The following is a 7,327-nucleotide window of genomic DNA, read 5'->3' as shown; positions in this document are numbered from 1 at the left end:
ATTCAGGAATACTACCAAACTGACTATAGCATACACAATTCACGCAAATTCAAATATTATTAATTCTTCTGAAGAACATGAGAAACATCGCGACTTTGTAGCGTTTCACCGCTTGAGAAAATTACACGAGCGAATCTGTTTGAGCTCGTGACATTTGATCGCGTTTGGACTGGAGCTGAAGGAACTGATATCTGATGGCCAAGGCTATCTCACGACCCATTCCTAGGAGTGATTAAAAGGTGGCTAATTCGTCCGATTTGTCTTAACCCCAGAGGTGGGTAGGGTTAGGGGTAGGTCATTTATACGAATTTGGCAACCTTTAAAATATGTACGATATAGCAAAAATCGTATGAATTCGTACGAATTAGCCAGGGTTGGATGGGCTTTATCATATTCAAACATTAAACATTTCTTAAACGAAATAGAAATAACACCTTACCTTTAACACGAAGATTTGCTGTATTTCGCCATCGTCCAACAATCTTACGGATGATCAAAAACATCACATTCAGAAACAGCATATTCAGAAACAATTAAAGATGTTTAACGGTTTGGGGCAATATGTAAATAATGAAGAGAAGGCAAACCCCTATTAAAAATAGATTCGTTTTCTATATTCTACACATGATTATTAGGGCTGAACTGTGTGGGGATTCATTAGTTTTAAAACGTTTATATTCTCGCTTCTATTTTTCCATCTTATCATGCTTATATTTCTGTGATTAAACGAGTTTTGAGTTTCAGAGATTACGTGTTATTGTACTGTTAATTATATTATTCAAATGTAAATTAATAATTTCTACAGAATTATTTTGAATTAAATAAAGCATGTCAAAGTCCACTCTTGTGTTTCCCTCATTTATTTGTCTTGTAGAATAATAATACACGTAGTTGTAAATTAATAGTCTAATATATTCCGTATTGTCAGATATAGCCTAATAGCAAACAGCTTGAATGATTGTTCTTCAATAAATCAAACTTATAGTAATTATGAAGGCTATTGGCCGCTGCTAGACCAGGGAAGTTGGAGGTGATGATTATGGTTTCTACTGTTTTCCCGTTGAAAACCATGATTTATTATGTTGCATATTTTTGGCCAGTCAGCGGTTTAACAGAACACATGAAAGGGACAAAAGCAATGATCCTGAAAACATGCGCATCTGTTTAATTTCCTTTTTTATTTTCTGCATCACGTACTTTTATTTGCAATTATTTCTCGCCTCTTTGAGGCCTCATTATAATTAATGGCTCTTTAACGAGGCCGCGGCCCACCTGGATCCCGCGCTCGCGCCCGCGTGATGAACGAGCGGAAGCGGAACCGGAACCGGGAGCACGAGCAGAATCCCGAGACGATAAAAACACGAATGAATGAATGATGACTGAATGGACATGTCGTGTAACTAGATGCAGCCTGCGGTAATGTTAATAACATCAGTTTAACCATTTAGAAATGAGCTAGTTTCATGAGCACCACCTTCCTGATGTGACAGCAGTCTCTCACTTATGGATATAATAATCCTCCAGGGTTTTTCCTGCAAAGTAGCTGCTCCTATTGGACCCAGAAAGACCCACATGTAGCCTACCTCTAGCAGGAGAATATCCGCACATACAATAAATAATACAAGTACATTAGGCCTTAATAAATTGTAACAATGCACTTGTAACTTGTGATAAGATGAAGATTTATAAACTACTTTGTATCAAACAAATAATGGAACACACAAATGGCAGGCGTTTGAAACAAAATATGTTACAATACTCCCATTTACTACCATTTCCCAATATAGAAAATAGAAATAAAGCATGTTATTAAATTGAGTTGTATTTGAACTCATTTGTTGGTGTAAATAATATAGCCTATCCTTCAAATCTGTTTCCTGATGAAATCACTCTGTATCTCATTCACATGTACAATTTTACACCAATTATGATAAACAACCCGATGTTCTTTTGTAAGGAAAATGTTAAAGAGCAGTTTGAGGAAAACCCTGATCGACACACCTACAGATTTTGGCAAATCACTCTGATTTCGCTCTGCATGCAAACACTTTTACCGGTGTACTAATCTCTGTGTGCACGTCTGTTTACAGGTTGACCTCAAAACTCTGTAATTTCAAATGTCACGTTTATCAAATGAGCTGATGTTTGATAGTCTGAAGTGTTTTGCTGTGCATGTCAATACACTCACTGAAAACATTTAAACTTCTGTTCAAGCACGCAGAAACTAATAATAGGAACAAATCTAGCTGCACGCAGCCGTTAAGGGGCAAAGCACAAAGAAGGCACGAAAAGTCACGACTGCATGACTGAAGCATCTGGCCAACTGCAACACTGAGCAATTTAAAGCATTATGCCTGAAAAATCAAATACAATCACTAATAATTTGATTGAATGGTTAGTATAGGTGGCGCTGTTGCAAAACTGATGTGAGGTGGTCAGAGTAAAGGTGACAAAGACACAAGCAAAGTTTGGTGTCAGTATGCCGAAGCATTGCAGAGATGCGGCCTCAAGAGCCATTCTGGCATCATGCCTCAACTTTGTTGCTGGTATACAACAATGGTTTCGTCTATCAACACGAAATCCAATGTCAGCACGGTCTGGAGATGATACGATTCGATTTTTGGGAAAATCGGACGAACGATTTAGGAGCAGTCCAAAAAAGTTTTTTAAGAAAATCTAAATAGAGGACAGGAAGTTTGGCCAAATATGGCAAAATGTGTACCTTTGTCCTCGGCCTGACCCAAAGAATCTATTAAGACCAGTTTCCTTATAATAGGCCAATTTAATCAAAAGCTATTAGCATTTTTGGAAATTTAATTATAACATTTGACTACAAGGTGGCACTGCCCGAGACTTTATGAGTACTGTCAGGGCATTATGCCGAAGACACATACAAACTTTCGTAACTATTCTCCAATGCGTTCGTATAATATAGCATTTTACATCAAAATTAAAAATGGCCAACACCCAAAATGGCCGATATGGGAAAACTGGGTATCGTTTGACTTCGCATGCTGCCTTAAATCTCAAGAGAAGTTTTGTGATTTTTGGCCAAAGTGTTCAGAAGATATAAGCTAAACAAGCCATTGTTTATATCTCCTGACCACTAGGTGGCACTGCGCTGAGACTGTGCGGGTAGCCTCAGGCCATGGTTGTCGTAACACACACCAAGTTTGGTCAGAACACGCTAAAGCATTGCAGAGATATAGCCTCATGTTCATTTTGATGGGCACTTTGTCGAATTCATTCACGCGTTATTCTGGAACGGTTTGCCGAATCAATTTGAATTCCAGAAAGTTTTGTCGGCATGGTCTGAAGATGATCTGGTTCACTTTTCGTGAAAATCGGAGCAACGGCCTAGGAGGAGGAGTTCGAAAAGTAGGTTTTTCGCACAATTCAAATAGTGGAAAAAAGATGTAAACAGAAAATGACATAAATCGTAAAAAATAATACTTTTGTTTCTGTACCTTACGGTCCAAAAGTTATTAGCATATAGAAGAAGAAGAAGAAGAAGAAGAAGAAGAAGAAGAAGAATGCCAACAGAGACAATAGGTGTCTACGCACCCTCAGTGCTTAAGCCCTAAAAATGTACAAGTGTGTGTCTGTGTGTGTGTGTGTGTGTGTGTGGGTGGGGGGGTGGGGCCATGGAGGCCAAAATGACACAAAATCCCCTCCTGTCATCAAGCTCAGAACTGTCTGCCCGCGATGCCAACTGGGCTTCTGCCCGCTGCGTAATGACCACGACTATCAAACCTTGATGCTGCTGAAACCCAAAGAGAGTGACAAAACAAGAATGTGTGGCCATAAAGGCACTGATAATATTCCTCACTGTCTCTGTGTTTGTGCCTCATTCACACCGTCGCCCCCCCGTCCCCTCGACTGAGGCCTATTAGCGATGCGCTCGCTATCGCTCCGCTAGTAATGAGTCCGCCAGCACAATACGGGCACCGGCCGGAACCGCTGAGAGAGGACAAAGCTCTGAAAATGGGTCTGGCACAGCGGGCAGGAGTGTGTGGCACAGGAGTGTGTGGCACAGGAGTGTGTGGCACAGGAGTGTGTGGCACAGGAGTGTGTGGGCTTGTGTTACTATCAGCACAGGAGTGTGTGGCACAGGAGTGTGTGGCACAGGAGTGTGTGGGCTTGTGTTACTATCAGCACAGGAGTGTGTGGGCTTGTGTTACTATCAGCACAGGAGTGTGTGGCACAGGAGTGTGTGGGCATGAGTGTGTGGGCTTGTGTTACTATCAGCACAGGAGTGTGTGGCACAGGAGTGTGTGGAGTGTGTGGCACAGGAGTGTGTGGGCTTGTGTTACTATCAGCACAGGAGTGTGTGGCACAGGAGTGTGTGGAGTGTGTGGCACAGGAGTGTGTGGGCTTGTGTTACTATCAGCACAGGAGTGTGTGGCACAGGAGTGTGGGGGCTTGTGTTACTATCAGCACAGGAGTGTGTGGGCATGAGTGTGTGGGCTTGTGTTACTATCAGCACAGGAGTGTGTGGAGTGTGTGGCACAGGAGTGTGTGGGCTTGTGTTACTATCAGCACAGGAGTGTGTGGAGTGTGTGGCACAGGAGTGTGTGGGCTTGTGTTACTATCAGCACAGGAGTGTGTGGGCATGAGTGTGTGAAGTGTGTGGGCATGAGTGTGTGGGCTTGTGTTACTATCAGCACAGGAGTGTGTGGGCATGAGTGTGTGAAGTGTGTGGGCATGAGTGTGTGGGCTTGTGTTACTATCAGCACAGGAGTGTGTGGGCATGAGTGTGTGGAGTGTGTGGCACAGGAGTGTGGGGGCTTGTGTTACTATCAGCACAGGAGTGTGTGGCACAGGAGTGTGTGGGCTTGTGTTACTATCAGCACAGGAGTGTGTGGGCATGAGTGTGTGGAGTGTGTGGCACAGGAGTGTGTGGCACAGGAGTGTGTGGCACAGGAGTGTGGGGGCTTGTGTTACTATCGGCACATTAGCCAGACAGAGGCACACACACACAGGGCTCTTCATGTGTGTGTGTTACAGAGAGAGAGCAAACTTTTACACTCCGCTGTTTTCCACCCATCGACAACAACAAACTCAAAGTACCGTCTAGAACCGTCAGTCTGCCAAAATAGATTGAGAGACAGTGTCGTTTGACATCGTGAGGCTGTTCTTCCTCAATTTGCGGGTTATTTGTGGGTGAAGAGGGTCATTGTGCCTTTGACAGACGCACTGAACCCAGATCGGGTCAATGAACCCACCAGCCTCAGTCATTAATTTCAGTAGCATGCAAACTTTGTCAATTTATGACATCAAATCTGCACACATTTTAATTACAATTAATTAGTGATCGGTTCTACTGAGCTTATTGTCCTCAGTGTGTTTGGTTTCTGTGGGGTGAACAGCATTCAGATCCATGCCAACAGGTTCATTATGCAAATGTGGACAAATTGTCAATCATGTTGTTTACCTTACCACAGTTGAGGATCAGTCAGAACAGAACGATCGCTGATGAACAGATCCATTTTGAAACTTTGAGCAGCCCAACACTGAAACTCACCAGCTGGTCCGTCACAAATGAACCCGGTACAGTTTGTTCTGGATGGTCCTGGTTTCATCACAGGTGATATTGTTTAAATGTTTGGCATTAAGCAAGTAATGTAAGGACTTTTTCCATTTACATTTTCAAGACAATAATAACAATTTTGTTATTCATTTGAATATCGACCAATCTGCACAAAAAATATCATGGTTTATTTTTACTTTAAATGCCTCTATAAAATATAATCAATCCAAATAATCTGTTTATATAATTTCATAATTTCAAATTTAATTTAAAGTCCCCCTGTAGTCAATAATTGTATTTCCTAAAATATTAAAACTCAGTCGAATCAATATTTTGTGTACAGTTATTTAATTATGCCATCCAGTATCGTGGACTCGCTCTCTCGTTTCATACAAGTGCAGATGCTGACATTTTGTGACTATTGATTTGTACACTGTTGGATTATGAGATACAAACAGGTAAAATTTTAAAAGTTTAATCTCAAATCAATATCTCTTATCCTCATAATTATTTATGTGGGGAAATGCTGTGTAATAAGTGTTAGGACTGTATACCGTATCTCTTAAATGTCCGTCTAGTTTGAACTTGCCCTGCGACATCTCGAGACAACTGAGGGTCAGGTACAGGTGTGTCTGCAAGATCCTGGGCAGGTGAAGAGTCCACACACACACACACACACTCTCACATACACACACACACACTCTCACATACACACACACACACACACACACACACACTTTGGCACATAAGACAGCAGCCCGAAAAATGCAGCATTGCTGGAAGAAAACAAAACTAGAGGTTTTTCGCATTTCGTGGAAAGAAAGCATTATTGCATACAGAAAGGCCTTTTCTGTGAACGATGAGGAGGATGAGGAGCGACGAGGAACGACGAGGAACGATGAGGAGAGACGAGGAGCGACGAGGAGTGACGAGGAGCAATGAGGAGCGACGAGCAACGATGAGGAGCGACGAGGAACGACGAGGAACGATGAGGAGAGACGAGGAGCGACGAGGAGTGACGAGGAGCAATGAGGAGCGACGAGCAACGATGAGGAGCGACGAGGAACGATGAGGAGCGACGAGGAACGATGAGGAGTGATGAGGAGCGACAAGGAACGATGAGGAGCGATGAGGAGAGACGAGGAGCGACGAGGAACGATGAGGAGCGACAAGGAACGATGAGGAGCGATGAGGAGAGACGAGGAGCGGCGAGGAACGATGAGGAGCGATGAGGAGTGATGAGGAGCGATGAGGAGCGACGAGAAACGATGAGGAGTGATGAGGAGCGACGAGGAACGATGAGGAGCGATGAGGAGCGACGAGGAACGATGAGGAGCGATGAGGAGAGACGAGGAAAGACGAGGAACGATGAGGAGCGATGAGGAGAGACGAGGAGCGACAAGGAACGATGAGGAGAGACGAGGAGCGACGAGGAGCAATGAGGAGCGACGAGGAACGATGAGGAGCGACGAGGAACGATGAGGAGCGACGAGGAATGATGAGGAGCGACGAGAAACGATGAGGAGTGATGAGGAGCGACAAGGAGCGATGAGGAGAGACGAGGAGCGACGAGGAACGATGAGGAGTGATGAGGAGCGACAAGGAACGATGAGGAGCGACGAGGAACGACGAGGAGCGACGAGAAACGATGAGGAGTGATGAGGAGCGACAAGGAACGATGAGGAGCGATGAGGAGAGACGAGGAGCGACGAGGAACGATGAGGAGTGATGAGGAACGACAAGGAACGATGAGGAGCGATGAGGAGAGACGAGAAGCGACGAGGAACGATGAGGAGA

This window comes from Squalius cephalus (genome assembly GCF_949319135.1).
Source record: "Squalius cephalus genome assembly, chromosome: 5".
Taxonomy (NCBI): Eukaryota; Metazoa; Chordata; class Actinopteri; order Cypriniformes; family Leuciscidae; genus Squalius; species Squalius cephalus.
Note: the sequence above shows the minus strand (reverse complement) of the source record.